This window comes from Armigeres subalbatus, unplaced genomic scaffold, assembly GCF_024139115.2.
Source record: "Armigeres subalbatus isolate Guangzhou_Male unplaced genomic scaffold, GZ_Asu_2 Contig8, whole genome shotgun sequence".
NCBI lineage: Eukaryota > Metazoa > Arthropoda > Insecta > Diptera > Culicidae > Armigeres > Armigeres subalbatus.
In genome coordinates, this window is record NW_026943589.1 from 1 (window position 1) to 20,605 (window position 20,605).

The 20,605-nt window shown below is 42.4% G+C and overlaps 1 long non-coding RNA gene across 1 annotated transcript; it reads left to right on the forward strand.

Moving 5' to 3' along the window:
• Positions 1-81: 81 nt before the first annotated feature.
• LOC134204655 (uncharacterized) lies at positions 82-20,019 on the forward strand. Its single transcript, XR_009977925.1, has 5 exons — positions 82-509; positions 582-760; positions 18,028-18,218; positions 18,496-18,893; positions 19,309-20,019. It is a non-coding gene; the product is annotated as an uncharacterized LOC134204655 (long non-coding RNA).
• Positions 20,020-20,605: the final 586 nt, after the last annotated feature.

A 20,605-nucleotide genomic window follows, 5' to 3' on the forward strand; every position in this document is an offset into this window, starting at 1 on the left:
TACACAAAATAGATGTATTATCACATTAATTGAAAACGTAATTTTAAATCTAGCAACACTGGATGAATTTCTGGTGGTGGTACCGGTACCGGTGGTGCGGTGCGCCATGTTTTTTTAGAAATTGTAGATTTCGGCTTCTATTTTTTAATTAAAGTGAAAAATGTGATTATAATTAGTGTAAATTGTGATATTTGTGAAGAAAACTGTAGCTTATACTTGAGAAAACCAATCCCTATATCGACGATCGCAGTTACTTATTGGCCCTCTTGTGCTCCGCCGAACCGATTAAACGATGTACGAGTGCGCTGCTAAAGAAGATTGTTTTTGGCTACTTCCGAACGATTGTCATTGGTAATGCTGGCCCGGGTCCCTTATACTTTCGGGCTTGAAATGCAGATTGCAGAATAGTACAGCTCAGCGACGACATCAGCATGCTCTGAAGCAACTGAAGGGATTCTATAGGACTTTGCGTTGATTTGGAAGAAAACTTCTGTAAATGTTTTTTTCCGGTAAATTTTTATTTAATTTTAGACTGTTCTTCTTATTCTTAACTTTATTTTGTATTTAATGTTTACTTACAGATTCGATCAAGACTTGTGACCGGTAACTTTGGAACGTCCGTCGAACAACTGAGAACGAATGTTTCGATTGGAAGAAATAGTTTTGGAAGTATAAATAATCCGGCTGAAGCCGTCCGTTGGAAAACGTTCCCATCCAAATTGGAACTGATTCGGGCTGTAAATGAAGAATCTCATGTCATGTAAGTTCTATATTATACCGTGAAGTGCCCTTATTCCAATCAGGAAGTGCCAATGCCGAATTCCGTTCATGCCGTTCATTTTAAATGGCATGAACGGAATTAGCCACTGTCATTTGCTGATTGGAACCAGGGCACTTCACGGTACACTATTATCGTGCAATTAAGATTTGAAACGTTCATTGCAAATGTTGCGGCTATATACGAAAATTTGCTGTATGAATTTTAGAATTGAGATCATTATATGTTGATATTTCGCTCATGAAAATAGGATGATTCCTAATTTCGCGTGAAACTAAATTCGCTCATATTCGAAATTCTAGATTACTTTTTGAATGGGTCGTATGTGCAAAAGGGAGGCTCTTTTTTTCTCGCTTTCTTTTGCTAATCGATAGGCTTTAGATTTTTTGCTACTTTGCCACTACAGCACGCTAGTCAAAGCTATTAGTCCTGTCTAATGAGCAGCTTGGAGTAGCTCGAAGTTTCTCCCATCCTTACCTGCCCGTTCTTTTTTCGAGCTACTTCAAGCTGCTCATTAGACAGGACTATTGTCTTTGGATATCCACCAAGAAATCTGAAATAAACTTTAGTATCTTCTTCTTCATTGGCATTACATCCCCCACTGGAATAATGCCGCCTCGCAGCTTAGTGTTCATTAAGCACTTCCACAGTTATTAACTGCGAGGTTTCCAAGCCAAGTTACCATTTCTGCATTCGTATATCATGAGGCTAACACGATGATACTTTTATGCAAAGGGAAGTTGAGACAATTTCCAATCCGAAAATTGTCTAGACCGGCACCGGGAATTTTTCGTTTCTTGATTAAGTGATCTCCATGTGGCCTTGTAGATATTTTTGCGGGTAAAGAAGGTGCTTCGGACTACCATTCCGCGGGAGGCTGCGAAGTTTATGTATCGTTGGCCGTTATAATTCGATATGGTGTGCAGACTATTCGGTCCGATGACCGTTCTATACATTCTTCCCTTTCTTCCCGTCCCGCAGTGGGCATCCATCGTATGTCTGCTCCAGCTGTGCGTAGAACGCTTCTTTCTCGTCGTCGGGTCTCCCTTGGTGTGGGCAGTGCACGTTGATGATGCTATAGTTGAAGAAACGGCTTTTTATTCTCAGCTTGCACATCCTTGCGTTGATTGGCTGCCACTCAATAACGCGTTGGTGAATCTTACCCAGCCGGTTCCCAGCTCGTAGAAGCTTTGGTAGAAGGTAGCCGCTCGCTTTTCCACACTTTCTGTCCTGTCCAGCAAATCACCTGCAGCGCCACGACGTGGAAGTTGCGGGGATGTAATTCGTCGTAGATCATCCTGTCGCAACCAGCAAAGCCTAGCGACTTGCAGTTCCATGTTTCAAGCTTCCAAATTATGATCCTATATTCGTCACCTAGGTCGTTGCCGATTGTTCATATTTATTATCAGACTAAGGCCGGAGTGGCCTGTGCTGCACTTCGCCTTCTTGTTCCCGTCGGATCGTTGTCGAGAACCATTTTCACCGGATTACTGTCCGACATTCTGGCCACGTGCCCGGCCCACCGCAGTCCTCCGATTTTCGCGGTGTGAACGATGGATGGTTCTCCCAACAGCTGATGCAACTCGTGGTTCATTCGCCTCCTCCACGTACCGTCCGCCATCTGCACTCCACCATAGATGGTACGCAACACTTTCTTTTCAAAAACTCCCAGTGCGCGTTGGTCCTCCACGAGCATCGTCCAGGTCTCGTGTCCGTAGAGAACTACCGGTCTTATAAGCTATTCGATCGGAGCGTCTTACGGAGTCCAAAGTACGTTCGATTTCCAGCCTATCATCGCAGAGAACAGACGTTGAAGCTCCACTCGCCATGTTGTGATAACTTTTTACTGTTCATTTTGAAATTACTTTGGAATGTCGCCGTTATCTCGTGCATAATCAGCGCTAGCGTCATAAAAAAATGCAACTGTGCGCTAGTGTTGTTATGCATGCCAGCGCCATCGTGTTGTCAAAATGAGATTAAGAGTTGCAATGTCGACGTCGATGGCGTTGAGGTTCGGTGTGTATGTTTACACATGTTTTGCAAGAAATTTTGTTCGAGCCTCCATGTCTGTTCTCTGTGCTATCATGTACTTCGTCTTCGACGTGTTGATGACTAATCCAATCCGTTTAGCTTCGCTTTTCAGTCTGATGTAGGCTTCCTCCATCCTCTCAAAGTTACGTGCCATGATATCAATGTCGTCGACCAAATAACTGGACGGACTTCGTGAAAATCGTACCACTTGTGTCAATCCCTGCCCTTCGTATTACTCCCTCCAATGCGATGTTGAATAGCAGACACGAAAGACCATCGCCTTGCCGTAACCCTCTACGCGTTTTGAAGGGACTCGAGAATGCCCCTGAAACTCGAACTACGCACATCACCCGATCCATCGTCGCCTTGATTAACCGTATCAGTTTATCCGGAAATCCGTTTTCGTGCATTAGCTGGTAGAGCGTGTGGTAGAGCGTTCACCCATAAATCCCGCCTGGTACTGCCCCACGAACTCTCTTGCAATTGGTGTTAGTCGGCGGCATAAAAAAATTGGGAGAGTAGCTTGTAGGCGACGCTCAGCAATGTGATTGCGCGGTAGTTGCTACAATCCAGCTTATCCCCCTTTTTGTAGATGGGCACACGACACCTTTCATCCACTCCTGCGGCAGAACCTCATCCTCTCAAACCTTGGTAATGACCCAGTGCAGCGCTCTAGCTAGTGCCTCACCACCGTGTTTAAACAGCTCTCCTGGTAGTTGGTCAACTCCAGGGGCTTTGTTGTTTTTCAGCCGGCCAATCTCACCCTGGATTTGCTGGAGATTCGGAGCCGGAAGTCGCATGTGTGGGAAGTTATCACGGAGGCTTCCCACGGTACACAGCGGAACCGACACAACTCCCGGCGGGGTATTTCGGACGCGTAAAGTGGACGAGAAAACACAAGCGATTCGCTCTCCGCGGTGGTCGTTTATTAACTTCTATTTACATTCAACATACAATAGACAACAACATATTCACAGGGATGGCAAGGGATTATAAACATCGTACACATAACATTAGACTTGTCCAACATTCAACACTCCTCCTCGAGGTTTATCATCTCTAACAGATATCACAAAGTCCACAAAGTGTTACTTCACAAAGTCAAACAAAGTTCTACATAGTTGGACACTCAGTCTTCGGTACTCTCCCTGCGTCGTCAGCCCCTGTTTCGTCTTCTTCACCACTTGGTCTTCGTTATTCACGACTCATCCGGCACACAGCATCGGGTTTCTCCTCAATATTCGTCCACACAGTCATAAAAATCGGTTTCTTCTATCAGGCGCTCCTCCTCAAGCGAACGCCCATTGCTAGCTTTGCTTTGCTTCTTTTCTTCTGCAACTCTCAAGGCATACAGTCCTCCACGAAGTTCAGCAACGGCTTCCACTCTTCTTCCGAGGCTAATTATTTCGCACTGCGCTTTGTCGAAGTTCACTCTCAGTCCTTTCTGAGCCAGTTTCCGGACCGAAATCAATCCACTGTCCAGTCCCGGAACGTACAACACTTCCTTCATTACTACCTCGTTCACTTCGCCGTTGCCATCGATACACTTCAGCGTGCCTTCGCCTACTCCGGCAGATTTCACGGTAGAACCATCCGCCAACGTCACATCCCGCTTCACATTCACATCGATTTTGCTGAAGAATGCCCGGTCACTGGTCATGTGGCTCGAACAGCCACTATCCACGTACCAGTTCCCCTGCTGCCGATCGCCTCCCACGCCGAAACAAATTCGGGGGTCCCGCTTCGCTACCGTTTTCGCTTCCGTCTCCCGCAGCATCGGGCAATTTATCCGGATGTGTCCCGGTTTTCGGCATTGGTAACAAATTCGTTCCCTCGCACGTTCGCTTCTTCTTCTTCTGTGCACACTTAATGCCCGGTCATCACACTCACGGGTCATTCCTGCACGCTTCTCCATCCGTCGGTGGTACTCTTCCATCAGCCGCTGTTTCACAAACTCGATCGTCTGGTCCGCGTCTGGCCGGCTCTCCAACGCCGTCACCAGACCGTCGTATGACTCCGGCAAACTCCGGTAGATCATTGCGACCTGCAGCGAACTTTCGATCTTTTGACCGGCACACGATAGCCTATCAAACAGCTCTTCGATGGCGAACAGGTGCGCTTCCATATCCGCACCTTCTTCGTAGTTAAAACTACACAGCTTCTTCAGAAGCGACACTCGCGACGTAACCGTAGCCTTTTCGTGGTACTTCTTCAGTTTCTTCCACACTTCGACCGCCGATTTGGCGTCTTTCACTAACGGCAACTGATTATCTTCGACGTTAAGAATAATCATTGCCCTCGCCTTCTGATCTTCTTTCGACCATCTCGCAGTCTCTGGCTCCGGTTTCTTCTCATTCACCGTATGCCACAGGTCGACACTGATCAGAAGCATTTCAATTTTTATTTTCCACGTTTGGTAATTCTTATTACCCAAACGCGCGATCGAAACTTTTTCAGCCATTTCGAAATCGTTTGTTTTCTGATGGCGCACACTGTATTCCCGTACACACACGAAGTCGGTACACAACAATGTCTTCGATCACCACCGGCTACAGTTACAGCTCGTTGCACAAAATGGTTCTCAGTCCGCACTAATTGCTTCCGAATCCAGCTTCGATGGAACGAAACACAGCTGGCAATCCGGACACTAACCACCTCCCGGTAATCACTATTTACCTTTTCCAACGTTCTCAGCTGCATTAACCACTTACTGCAGCACAGTCTAACGAGTGGAACAAATTTGCTCCCGCCGAACGACAAGCACAAAGGGTAGCGTCCGCGGGCAAACTTTCACACTGTTTTAGCGAAATCTACCGTTTTCCACTATCACTGGGCCCATAACCTGTGGGAAGTTATCACGGAGGCTTCCCACGGTACACAGCGGAACCGACACAACTCCCGGCGGGGTATTTCGGACGCGTAAAGTGGACGAGAAAACACAAGCGATTCGCTCTACGCGGTGGTCGTTTATTTACTTCTATTTACATTCAACATACAATAGACAACAACATATTCACAGGGATGGCAAGGGATTATAAACATCGTACACATAACATTAGACTTGCCCAACATTCAACAGCATGTCCTGCGCGCGTACTCCTAGGTTCATTACCATACCGCCACCGTTGTCTGCCATATCGCCACTCAGGTGCTCTTCGTAGTGCTGCCGCCACCTTTGGATCGCCCCACGTTCGTTTGTAAGAAGGTTCCCGTTTATGTCCTTACACTTATCGGGCTGTGGCACGTGGCCCTTACGTGAACGGTTCTATGAGAAGAACTTTCGTGCGTTATTAGCGCGGTACAGTTGCTCCTCCTCTTCGCGGTCTCGATCTTCCTGCTGGCGCTTTTTCCTCTGAAAATCGAGTTTTGTCTGTTTCGCGCCCGTTTGTATCGTGCCTCGTTCGCCCTCGTGCGGTGTTGCAGCAATCTCGCCCATTCTGCATTCTTCTCCTCAACTAACTGCTCACATTCGCCGTCATACCAGTCGTTTCTCTGATCCGGAGCCACCGTGCCTAGTGCAGCGGTTGCGGTGCTTCCAATGGTGGATCGAATATCTCTCCAGCCATCTTCAAGAGATGCTGCGCCTAGCTGCTCTTCCGTTGCTCTTAGTATATACTATAGTGGTCGGATTCAATATTCGCACTGCGGTAAGTGCGTACGTTCGTGATGTCGGAGAAGAATTTACCGTCGATTAGAACGTGGTCTATTTGGTTTTCCGTTACTTGATTAGGTGATTTCCATGTGGCCTTGTGGATATTCTTGCGGGGGAAGAAAGTGCTTCGGACTACCATTCCGCAGGAGGCTGCAAAGTTTATGCATCGTTGGCCGTTGTCGTTCGATACGATATGCAGACTATCCGGTCCGATGACCGGTCTATACATTTCCTCCCTTCCTACCTGAGCGTTCATGTCACCGAAGACGATTTTGACGTCCCGCAGTGGGCATCCATCGTATATGTCTGCTCCAGCTGCGCATAGAACGCTTCTTTCTCGTCGTCGGATCTCCGGATCGGTTATAGTTGAAGAAACGGCCTTTTATCCTCAGCTTGCACATCCTTGCGTTGATTGGCTGCCACCCAATCACACGATGGCGCATCTTACCCAGCACTATGAAGCCGGTTCCCAGCTCGTTGGTGGTGCCACAGCTTTGGTAGAAGGTAGCCGCTCGAGGCCCGCTTTTCCACACTTTCTGTCCTGTCCAGCAGATTTCCTGCAGCGCTACGACATCGAAGTTGCGGGGATGTAATTCATCGTAGATTATCCTGTCGCAACCTTCGAAGCCTAGCGACTTGCAGTTCCATGTACCAAGCTTCCAATCGTGATCCTTTATTCGTCGTCTAGGTCGTTGCTGATTATACCGAGTCGTATTATCTTCTATGTCGCTCGTAATGGTTGTTTCTAAAGGGGACTTATTGGGCCTGCGCAAACCTCGTGTCTCGTCGAAGGCCCGTCGTGTCAGGTCTGTTTAGCGTTCCACCTAACACCAGGACTTGGGCTTGTGCACTTTGAGCGGCACACGGTCGCTTTGGCAGAGCCTACTTGCTGATACATGCAGCTTTTTATAGAAGTTTAACAGAGCCCACTGTCAAACCCCACCACATCCTAGGCAGGCACCACAACTAGCAGTTGGCCTGGGGAAGGATTGTTAAGCCCTTGGACATAGTCCCTGCTGCCCACATGAATCTTTGAAGGAGTCCCTATGGAATTACTGAAAGAGTTCCTTCGGAATCCCCAAAAGAGTTCCATTTTAATCCCCAGAGGATTGCTTTCGAATACCCCGGTCGATTTCTTTGGAAACCCCGAAGAAGTTGTTTTTCCTTTATTTATGTCTTTTGCCCTTCTCGTATACAAAGTATACGTAAAGGCTATATGTTCGATCCAAAAGCCAGCTTTTTATAGAAGGCCGGAGCCCCATAGTGTTATATGCCGATCGTCTCAGTTCGACGAATTGAGATGATGTCTGTGGGTGTGTGCGCGTGTGTGTGTGCGCACCAAGTGGCAAAAAGTCTACCTCACTTTTTTGGTACTTACCCTCAACCGATTGTTTCCTATTGAAAATTGACTAGATCGGACTCAATAGTTATGGCCAAAATACATTTTATTCATAAAATTTCTCACTCATTTTTTTGGCACTTATCCTCAGCCGATTTACTCGCAACAAGTTGCATTCGAAGCGGAATCTTGTCCCATAGTTTTCTATTTGAAGTTAGCCAGATCGGACTATGGGCTCGAAAGTTATAACTAAAATACTCCCTGTCCATGGATAAGGGGCTTGACGTTGATATTTCAAGTGTCTTAAAAAGATTTTTATTTTATTTTTATTTTTGTTGTTTAATAGAGTGCTTTTTTCAAACAAAGGTTAAGTTCAACACTAAATTAAAAAATTAAGATATTTTTCCATTTTTTATATCTCCTTCACAAGAATATCGTTATTTTAATGGTAATGGTTTGAAAATAAGCTCCGTAGAGAAACTTTTATCACATCTTACTTAAATAAGGTCAACAGTTATACCAAACACTTGAGGTACCATGCCTCCAAGTTAACTAATGGTTAGTGTCGCACGATCTAACAACAACTGCCTATTGGTAAATTTGGAGGTGCCGGCAGGGCTCAGTAGGGGTCTAACTAACATAACTCTAATACTAACAAGACCCTGAAACAAACGCTTATCCAAATAGCATACATCTATTTATACTTGTAGTAGTAGCTAACAATAATTCATTTTGTACCCGTATAGCTGAAGTAGAATTTTAGTAGTGAAAAGTAGAATTTGTAGATTTACTAATTTGGCATTGGAGATAGTGAATGTATCTATTATATCTTCTCGATAATCTTTTTATTTTAGTCTCTAGCTGCATGGATCAACGCAAAAAAACTCTTTCTCTCTTCCTTCTATTAGGTTAGTTAGAAAAATTAGCGGATATATATGTAGGGGACATGACTTAGTGTTTCTCGTATTAAGACAAATTCGCTGACCTTTACCTTATAATAAAATAAATGACCGATAGTAAAATAAATGACTGAAATTTAAAGATATCAAATAAATAATAAAAAACGAAAATAAATACATGACCATCGGTGGACAGAAAGACAAGAGACAGAGTTCTGTTTAGAATAGTTAATTGAGACCATTGCACTCACAAGATAGATAATAACTAGTACCACTATTATTGCTACAAGACTAATAACTTGACCACTTACGGAAATGAGGATAGACCATATGATGCGTTCATCCACTATTATATTGAATATTGTATACCCTGAATCTGAATAACTGAATTTTAGACCTCATTATTTTAATAAATAATAAAGGTTTGAATATTAGAAAAGGAATAGAACTTGACCAAAAAAAGCAATTACGGAACAACTGTACAGAAATTTTGTATAATGATCACTATTAGACTACTGAAACTTTAACATATGACATTACTGTGACTGATAGGATACAATTAACTCGACGACGTATTGACAAACATCCGATACTCAACCGTGTTAAAATAAGGGAAGCTCTTCAATGTGTCCATTTATTACAATAGTACTTAAATTAATCTATTTTGAAACTACCCTACCAGAATGATATCATTACATCTTTATTCGAAATTGTTACTTGGAAATGGCAACAGTACCACCCGTTGTCAACATAGACTACTACCTATTAGGAATTGAATGTCGGCTCCAAGTAACTAATAATTAAATTTACATGTTAACTACTTATTCAGAAAACATCTATGTACATGTTGAGCTTCCATTATTTGTTCGGTTTATAATTGACAGACTGTAGATAGAAAGAATAATGTATCGGTATGATCACAATACAAACCCAGGCCGCAGTGACCTAGTGAGCAACATAGCTTGAGTCGTCTGCTAGTATTGTGTATCACATGGAGAGCCCAGCCGAGATACCAGTCTATTAAGACTACAACTGGTCAACTCTCAAAAAAAAAAAAAAAAGAAAGTTATAACTAAAATACTATTTTTATAACACACCAGAAAGGCACCATCACCGCTAGGTGGATTGATCTGGGTTTTTATAATTTTAGATTAAGATTAACACAGCTCCCCGAAGAAGCTCCTTTGGAATCCTCGAGTAGTATTCCGGAGGGATTTACTTTTGATTTTCCAGAGTACTCCTTTTGGATTCTCTCCGGAAGACCCGGTAGATCCGATAGATTCCCTCCGGAATCCCCAAAAGATTCCCGAAGGATTCTTCAGGAATCCCCAAACAATTTCTTATAGAATCTCCGAATTATAATCTCCGGATTCCCGAGGAATTTCCACACGAGTCCCCGACGAATTCCTCCGAAAATTCCGAAGGCAATTTTCCGGGGATTCCAAGAGGAATTTTCCAGATGGAATGTTTCTTTGATTCAGAGAGGAATGCTTCTTTGATTTAGAAGGGAGGCAGGCGTCTTTAATTCAGAAGGAAATGCTTCTTTCTTTGTTTCAGAAAAAAAAAGTCGCTGAGGAAATTTCTCTGGAGATTCCAGAGGGAATCTACCGGGGTTACTTAAGGAAATCGTATAACGATTTCAAAGGAACTCCTGCAAGAGTTTCGGAGTTGCTTCGGAAAGGAGTTGCTTCGGAATCTCCGAAAAAGTTTCATCGAAATCTACGGAGGATGGCGGAGGGAGTCCTTAGAGTACTTTATGATGATGATGATGATGGTCCCACCGCATACCCCTACAAAGGTTTGAGCTGGACGAGTTATCTTTAAGATAATTAAATAAGATCAATGTAATCGGTTATGCAAACAAACGATCCGATTGTATATACAGATATAAAATCCAAAATAAAATTCCATGCTGTACAGCAAAAAATAAATTGGTAAAATGAACTATAGAATTACACCTTGAATTTTCGTAATCATCAGTAGTGATACATGGAGCTATCAAAGGCTAAACTTGTGAAACCTCTCGCACAGATTTCAAAAGCTCCGCCAAATCGCGTTCTAAATCACAAACCAGGATCGCACTCTAAAACTCACATGTATCTCTCAATATGAATAATTAGGTTCGACAACCAAACGCCAAAACCTGTGTAACCGCTCCGTCGATAACAAAAGTTTCGGGACATCCGCGAGTACAAAATAATCTACCAGATGGTTTACTAGTTCAAAAGCATTATTCAACAGTTCGAATTATACAAGTTTTCAATAAATTCAAAATCATTCATATCTGTAATCCGCGCGCGATACTCAAACTTTTGTAGACTACACAAAGAAAGGTTCAGAACTAAACTACGTCAATAAAATAAAATCCATCATCATCATCGAGGCGAACGTCATAGCTTATTAATGCCTCAATAAATGATAAAAAATAAAAAAAACTTGTCCATAATAAATCATCCGTTGTAAAAAACTTCGTCAAGATACATCTGTTAACGGGTAAAAAATTGCCGGGTAGCTGTTCAAAAGGCAGCTTTGACGTGTGAAATGCATTGTCTCTTAAACTGCGTTAGTGTGACTGCACGTTTGATGTGTGAAGGCATCGAATTAAAAACATTAATACCTTTAAAAAAACAAAGAATTTTGTGAAGCGCCATACAGAAACTAGGGTGTTCTCACATTATCCGCGTATCTAGTATTATAACTATGAATATCACTTCCTCTTTCAGTTCGATCACACAAATATCGAGGCAGCAAACCGTTTATTACTTTAAAAATGAACACCATAGTCAAGTACACTATTCTTTGTTTCACTGATAGCCATTGTAAGGCATCCAAAAGGAAAGTTGAAGAAGTGAATCTATCACATTTTAAAATCAAACACATTATTTTATTTTGTAAGCGCTGCAATCTCGATATTTGTGTTTCGTTAGCCAAGAAAAGGATGGAAGGGCAAAAATCCAGATGAGGAGAGATGATTGATTTATACAAGAGTATTTTGCTACCAATAGTCAAATCGTGTTTTAATCGACAGAGCATTCCATACTTCTTGGCTATTTTCTTGATAACATTGTCAATATGTATGTCAAATTTTAGCTTGTCATCAATAATCACGCCAAGATATTTAATATCGCGGACGCGATCAATTGTCTCATCATCAATTTTAACAGAGACATCCTCATTTACTCGGGTTCGCGAAATTACCATGTATTTTGTTTTATTAATATTCAATTTCAATTGCTTGTATTTCAACCATCTACTTAGAGACTGTAAATCCTCGTTCAAGCGTGAAACGGCATCTGCTAAATTTTTAGCTGCAATGAATATCACGGTGTCATCAGCAAAAAGATTTATATCACAAAATCGTAAGACTCGTCGCATGTCATTTATGTACATAATGAATAAAATAGGCCCTAATACACTTCCCTGTGGCACTCCGAGCGTGTTCTCCACGGGACTAGAAACAGAATCATTAAAAGCAGTCCTTTGAGATCTGTCAGACAAATAGCTTTCAAACCATTTGTATGCAGATCCCGAAATTCCAAAGCGCTTGATTGTGCTCAACAATAAGGGCCGAGAAATTGTCTCAAAAGCGCGTTTTAGATCCAAGAACACAGCAACAATCGTATCTTTACGCTCTACATTTTCCTTCCATTTAGCTAATACCAAGTTCAATGCGGTTTCACAAGAATGACCTTCTCGATATCCCGATTGTTCCGGTATCAGCAAGTTATTACCATTTAAATACTCAAGCAGCTGGCCTTTCACAACAAGTTCTAAAATTTTCTAATGTGTGCAACATATTGATGGGACGAAACTCTTCGGCTTTAATCGTCCCAGCAACTTTTGAATAGGAATCACTAGGGATTCCTTCCAAACTTGTGGCACGTGCCCAGTTTGTAATGATTCATTTATCAGGTCCAGCAGGTTGTGTCCGATGACATCAAAACAGTCTTGTATTACCTTGGCATTAACATTATCGACTCCAGCCGTTTTTCCAATTGAAAAGCAAATATTTTCAAGTTCTTCTAATGTTATTGGGTGAAATCCATCAAATCTACAATTAAAATTAATCGGCTGTTTTATTTCGTCAGGCTCATCAACTAACTCAATGGACTGGTTAATCAGTGAGACACTGTTGACGAAATATTGATTGAATTTATCTGCAATAACTTGTTCTGACTGTTCTAATGTGCCATCGAAGGTTATGGATCGCGGTTTACTACTATTAGGTTTTAACAAGGATTTCAATATGTTCCATAACTCTTTGCTGTTGTTTTGATGCTGATCAATTTTCCTCTGAATATATTCGCATCTTTGTTTTTTCAACATTTGCGAATATTTATTACGCGCGACCTGGTACCTTGTCCAATGATTAGCATTATTAGTTCTATTAAAATTTTTTGTATAATTTGTCTCTTTTACGTTTGAATCGTAAAAGATCCAGATTGTACCAGCTGTTCAATTTTTCAAAGATACATATTTATGTTCAATTAGATTATTGGTACAGGTTTTCAAAACGTCAGTAAGAACAGCTGATTTTTGATCTAACGAACCGACGTTTGTTTGAAAATCCACGTTCCTGGCGACAAGACCCGAGATAGCTTGTTTAGAATATTTTCTCCAGCACTTCAATTTAATAAGATTACTATCATTATCACTATTATCATCTACGTTAATTACTAAAGTTTCATGATCGGTTATTTTCAAATCACATATCGTTACAGTACTAACGGAATCAAAGTTAGAATATACATGGTCAATTAAAGTTCTACTGTGCTGAGAAATACGTGTATAATCGACGACCTTCTGTTTCAAATCAAAAAGTCTGCCAATTGTTTCAAATGATTCGAATTGTGGATGTCACACCAATTGATATTAAAATCGCCAGCGAGTATATTTAATTTACTAGGATCTATGAACATCTCCAACCAGTTCTCTAAAATTTCAACAAATCGCTGGTCGCTTGAACTTGGAGAGTGATATAAAACACCATAGTTACCCATCTTCATGCCACGTTCAACTGCAATGCCTAAGAACCAGTTTCCGTCACAAACTTCGTTCAATTGAAGCTTGAATTGAACCGATTCTTTGACATAAATAGCAACACCGCCAGTATGTCTTGAATGTGATAAACAAGCAGCTACATTGTAACCCGGGATACTGTACTGTTCAAAAGCATCACTATCAACAATATGTGTTTCTGATAAAAGACTAAAATGGACGTTTATCTTCTACAAGCTGACGTAATGCAACGTAGTTTGTAGAGAGACCAGCAATATTTAAATACAACATTTCGAATTTATTCACATTTCCACCAGAACTTGGTTGCTATTCATTGAAATGTAAGCTGCTCTTTTTACGATCGACTAATCTTTTATACACTTTGCATTCAGTACTGAATGCTCCGTGGTTAACGTCCAAATTTGTTTTACGTTCTTGATTCATTTTAATACAATTAACACATTTCAATACAGTTGACGTGCATTCAGATGTCTTGTGAGCTCCACTGCACTTAGAGCACGCGATAGCGTTTTTGCAATCTGTGCTCATGTGCCCAAATTCTCCACATTGGAAACACCTAAGAATACTAATCTCAGGAACAACAAGGCACCGATCAAACCTTATATTTACTTTCTTCGCGGTCAACAAACAGCTATGACTGTCTTTATCGACTTCAATCACAACGTTGTACTTGTTGTATTTGAAACGAGGATTTTCAAACACCCGTATTACTTTTACATCATTGATAGCGATGTCTTCATTCTGATCTTTTAAAATCTGAATGAAGTCATCGGAGGAAAGTTTTCGCTCATGCCCATTACTTTAAGCCTTGGCACCGATGAGGGAACAACAGCATCGTAATTTTCACCCAACTCGTTTTGAATGCCATCTTTCACAACATTAATACTAAATCCAGTTGCACACTCAGCAATTATAGAGCCGTTTTTCCCGTTCCTAAAATTACTGATTTTGTGTGTTTTGGATCCAATTTGGTGGTCAAAATTTCCGAGTATCATCACTACTCTGATTGGACTCTTTCGGTTTTATCACTATAACTGGACGAGCCTTACGAGCAACCTTCACATTATTAGCGGTCGTACTTGACTTATTTTATCACTACTATTACTTTTATTCCCAGTGCACTTTTTTCTTAACAACATCCGCGAAACTAACCTTTTCATTGAAAACATCATCAGACGCGTCGTCTGCTTCCTGAACCTTCCGCTTTTACCTCTGGGGTTAAGTGCCGACTCCGAAGTCGAACGAGATGAACCTTGCATTACATTCATTGCAGCTACTGTATTGCTCGCATCAAATTGTAAAAATGAACCTTTCATATTGTTCAACTCTTTTCCAATTAAATCCCGAAAACCAGAGACTGCATTGTCTAAGGCATTTTGTACCTTTTTCCCCAATTGCTCCATCCCGTCTTTCAACACGATGTTTATCTGAGCAGCAATATTGTCTCGAATGCCACCGATCGAATCCGAAAGTGAAGAAATTTTCTTCATCTCTTCTTCAAACTTTTGTGCATTCGAGAACAGAACATTCTGCTCGCCACAACACTGGCTTGATAAACATTGATCACACTTGAACACAACATTCACATTCTCCGTGACCAGCTTTGCCAATGGTTTGGTCATGGAAGTGCACTTGTAGTGGTACACTTTAGCGCAACCACAACCCGAACAACTCATAGGCAAATCGCTGGGCAGGACCCTCATACCGCACTCACTGCACTCAGCCATCTCGATACTACCTTCACACAGCTCAAACGGTACCAATGCAGACAACACAAAACACAAAGAAACAATAAAGGCGCAAAAATGTTACCGGCCGCCAGCTGCTGCTGGGGCAGAAAATCCTTAATTAAACGAAAATAACTAGCAGCGACAAGCTGTCGACTAGTTATTTCGATGCAGAAAACACTTAGGCACGCAAAGAAAATATATTTCTCGCGGCACTTGATCACTTTCACACGTTAATTGATTTTAATTTATCACTGCACTGCAGAAACAAACTACACCGTTCACCGTTCACCAAAGAAAGAAACTTTAGAGGGAATCCTCAGTGAATCCCTACAGAATCCTCGGAGGATTCCTTTTGGAATTATCACATCATTCCTTTGGAATTCCCGGAGGAATTCCTTCGCAATCTCCTAAGGAGTTCCTTCTTCGTTTTCTTCTTATTGACATTGCATCCCCACACTGGGACAGAGCCGCCTCGCAGCTTAGTGTTCATTAAGCACAGTTATTAACCGCGAGGTGTCTAAACCAGGTTACCATTTTTGCATTTGTAAAGTCTAGATCATTTAGAAATGGGACACTTCATTTTAGAGATTGCGCCGTTCCTAGTGGTCGGATATGTAAGTTTTTCTAACTTGCTGGAACTCATCCACTCCTCCACAATTGCGATCGAGTGGACTGCAGTCAACTCCACCTCTTCGATCGATTCGCCGTAGACCTCCAGCGTAATATCATCAGCGAAGCCGACGATTACCACGCCCACTGGTAACTTCAACCTCAAGACACCGTCGTACATGACGTTCGATAACACCGGACCCAGTATGGAACCTGGCGGAATCCCTGGATTATGTCAACGCACTTCCGCCCCGCCTCCGATTCTGGAAAAAGCTTCCGAGAATCTTGTACAGGTACTTGGGAATTCCAAGACGCAGGAGCGCATCTGCAATAGCTGCCCAACTGGCACTATTGAATGCATTGCTCATGTCGAGAGTCACTACTGTACAATAGTGCTCTTATGCTGGACAGCTATCTCCGTGGTTTTTTTCGCATTTGACAATAAGACGTCCAGGCATATCTGCATGACAGGTCTGAAAATCTCGGGAGCCTCAGCAATGGCCGCTTAGATGGCCAGGTTCTGAATACCATCCGGTCCTGGCGCCTTACCTACACTAAAGGACTGTGCAATCCCCGCAAGTTCCGCCACGGTTACTCTTCCTTCGTTGGCCACCCTGCCCCTTGGCAGCTCCACAAAGTGAGGCCAGGGACTTGGGTCATGACGTGGGAAAAGCCCCGTGATGATCCTCTTCAGCATCTCTGAAGACCGCTCTGTAGGGGCCACCGCCCCACGTTTTTTGGCCATTACGATCCTATAGGCGTCACCCCATGGATTCGCGTTGGCACTTTGACACAGGCCCTCGAAGTAGGCCTTTTTGCTTGATATAATCTCAGTCTTCAGAGCGGCTCTAGCAGCCACGAACGCCACCCAACATCGGTGTCCAACGTCGACTTTCGAAGTTTCAGCAAGCTCCCCTTGAGGTCCTTACTGATATTATGCTTCGATGACACAACGTCGATGATGGCGTCCAGCTGTTCCGTCGCCACCTCGAAGGCCGAAAGCCCATCGCGTTTGCGGTTCATCGCCCTCACAAGCCATAGGCCGTCCATAACCTCTACCGGCGTAGCCGAGGAGAATGTTAAGTGACGCACCGAGCTACCGACTATTGCCTCTGGCCTCCTAGTCGGAGACCAGGACAACCCACCTCTTGCTAAAGGGTTGTCGCCTACACTACAACCACAGAGAACAGACATGGATGCTCGAACAAAAAAAAATCGTAGTAGTACAAACTTTTACACAAGCACACGAATGAACATGAACGTCTGTTCTCTGTGCTACAACCACTAATTGAAGAATTGACTTGGTTTTCCATTTTGATCCCACGAGTTGCTCGGAAAAAGAGGTCCATCACGCCAGAGCCCAGCATAACGCGGTAAGGGATAATTACTGTGGAGGGTGCCCAGGTACCCCACAGGCTCCGTTAAAGGCCTAGCTCATTATTTAACCCCACCCCCCGCCCTGGCCATGCATACCCTCGGCACGGGTCGCTTAACGCCTTGGGATTAGGGGTTAGGGATGATGGTCCCCTTGGTCGCACCCACTCACTCTATCTGATGTCAGAAGGACAACAGTGTCCAGGATGCACTACCATCTAAGTACAAAACCATTAGCTGGCGGTCGAGTGTCATCGGAAGAGCCGTGGAAGCGTGAGATTGGAACTTGTGAGGAGCAGAGCTGTGTAGGTCGCTCTTACCCAGATGTCAACTCACCATTTCGCAGCCCAATGTGTGTCTGTCTATATGTGTGTGTGTGCACCAAGTGGCAAAAAATCTAGCTTACTTTTTTGGTATTTACCCTCAACCGATATATTCGCAAGTTGCATTCGACGCAGAATCTGCCCCATTGTTTCCTATTGAAAACTTGCCGGATCGAACTATGGGATCAGAAGTTATGACCAAAATACTATTTTAATAACACACGAGAAAGGCACCATCACCAATAGGTGGATTAATCTGTTTTCTCTTTTCAGCATCTGAAGTCTTTGCAGATCACCGATTTCCGTATTGCTCGGTTGTGTAGTTTCAAATGTGTAACATGTTTGCAGTTCATGGAGAAACTTGAGGTGGAAGAGTTTGAGGACATCAAGAGCGGCTATCATATCCACTTTTACTTTAACAAAAATCCGTATTTCGAAAACAAAGTGTCTTCTCACAAGTTGTGGTAAGTTATGGGAATCAAATGCTACTTTTTTGTTTTTTTTTTTGTTGGGGCGTAGAACCACTGCGTCCATTGAGTTGAACTTTTGTGGTACCTAACAGCTACATAGACATTAATTAGGACTAAGATTTGTAGTTCTAAATTCAAACTATAATAGCAAATCTAAACATGTACATATAACAACGTTATTGTAGTGCTAGTTTTTAACAGAGTCTAATAATTTTTAATTTCAATTAAAATACGTGGAATTTAGTAATCTAACATTTATGTACGCTTTCAGAATTACCTGCTTCGACCAGCACGACCGTCAAGTAGAAACGGGATCGCGTCTTGCCCAAGATGTTGCCAAAGAAGGCGAGGGCTAACCGGTGAAGAGTATCGAACATACTTCGATAGGTTCACCAACAATAATGATTCGATCAAGGATGACATTGTCGAATTGATCAAGAACGATTCGTGGCCAAATCTGCTCCAGTACTATCTGCTGCCGGACATCGAAATGGAATCGGAAGCCGGACGGCGGTGAAGATTTCGGTGACGATGGCGAGGACAAGGAAAAAGATAGCGAGATCGAAGATACGGAAGAGATAGCCCGATAGCCTATAGAAGCAGGTTAATTTTGTGATGATCAAAATCATTGTGGATCAACAGTTTATACTAGTTTAGCTGTCAACGTGGGTAAGCATAATGGCAATCATTTATTATTAAATTTAGGGGTAAAGGTAGCCTCACACATCGGGAAAATCGTCCGGCGGATTTTGGACCCCTTGTATTTCTAGACCAACATTTAAAACAGTAAAGACCACCTTACACCTCGGGGAAAATTTTCCGCCGAATTTTGGTACCCGTGCATTTTAAATGGGGCCGGGATTTTGATTTTTCGCGCCCAAATCCCGAAAACATCGCATATGTAAAAATGCATGGGGGAAAAATCCGCGGACCAAATTCCCGAGGTGTGACTCGTGTGAGGCTACCTGAAAAGACCGCCTTTGATTCAGGAGGGAATCCCAGAAATATATTCGTATAGAAGCAAAGTGTTAAATATCATCGCTCCTCACCAGCCCAGCTGAACGTTTTTTTAATCTCTTTTCAGCATCTGATGTCTTCCTAGATCACCGATTTCTGTGTCGCTCGGTTGTGTACTTTCAACAGTGCAACATGGTATATAATACGTCTGAAACTGACCTGCGAGTTTCAAGTGAGAGGCTATACGTATCTGTCGCCACACCAGTTCACTGGATCAGATGTTCGTATTCACGATGACTCGCTGCCCCTGGCAGATTTTGTCAGTATGGGTGTGTATGGACAACTAATTGAACTAATCGATAGCGGCTACTCAGAAGAAACCCTGTCTAGACTAGACTTCCAGTCGGTCGGCGAACAATACTGCCGGTGTATAGGAACTTGTCTGTGGAGGATTGTATGTGGAACTGTTAGCGAAAACTGGGGTAATATGCACCCCCGGGGCAAAACGACCGTTTAACGTTTTTGAGGACATTTTCGGTATTTTTTTGAGAGTATTTACTACAGCGTATGTAGTTTGAATCTTGAACCTTAACTACGAATCTAGAAGTAAACATTTTTGAATATATGCCAAAAGGTCGTTTTGCCCCGGGGATGCATTTTAACCTAGTTTACCCTAAATGAAACCTGCGGTGGAACTTTATTCAGCTATGTGCATGATGGACACTCACAATAAAGTAAAGCTGCTAAAAGTACTAATCTGCTGAAAAGTACCATGAAATAACAAAAATAACCCTATAGATTGAGATAAAATAAATTTTCTATTTTCGAGTCCTGTGAAAAAAAATTGGAATGTGTATATTAAAATTTGAATAATAAAAAAATCAATATTTAAAAACTGAAAACAGCATCTCATGAACATTACATCATCAAAATAACTGAATTCACATTTACTACCATGCTCATCGCGGGCTGCTTTACATCACATTCATCTACATCGCTTTGATTACGTCGTTTTATTTATTACATCGAAAGAAATTACATCGCTCCTGTTTATTACACAGCAAGCTCTCGAGTACATCGTGCTGTGTAATATTCAATAATCGATGGATTCAGTGGGTTGCAGCGATTTCGATGTAATATTCAACAACTTTTTTTGCTGTGTATTGTTATTTTCACAGTGATAACAATCAAAAGATATTTTAGTTACCAGATGAAGATTGTCGCTTCGGTTCCCTTTGTTCTGCTGTCCGAAACATGTGTGGTACCTAACTGTCAAATCGTATGTATTTTTCCTTCATTGACATTTAGATCCCCTATCCTCGCCAGCAAAAGATGTTCCGGACAGCGACGACAGCGACAATGTTTATCTTGTAACTAAAATATCTTTTGAACAATCAAAACAAAACTTGTAAAATTATCAAAGT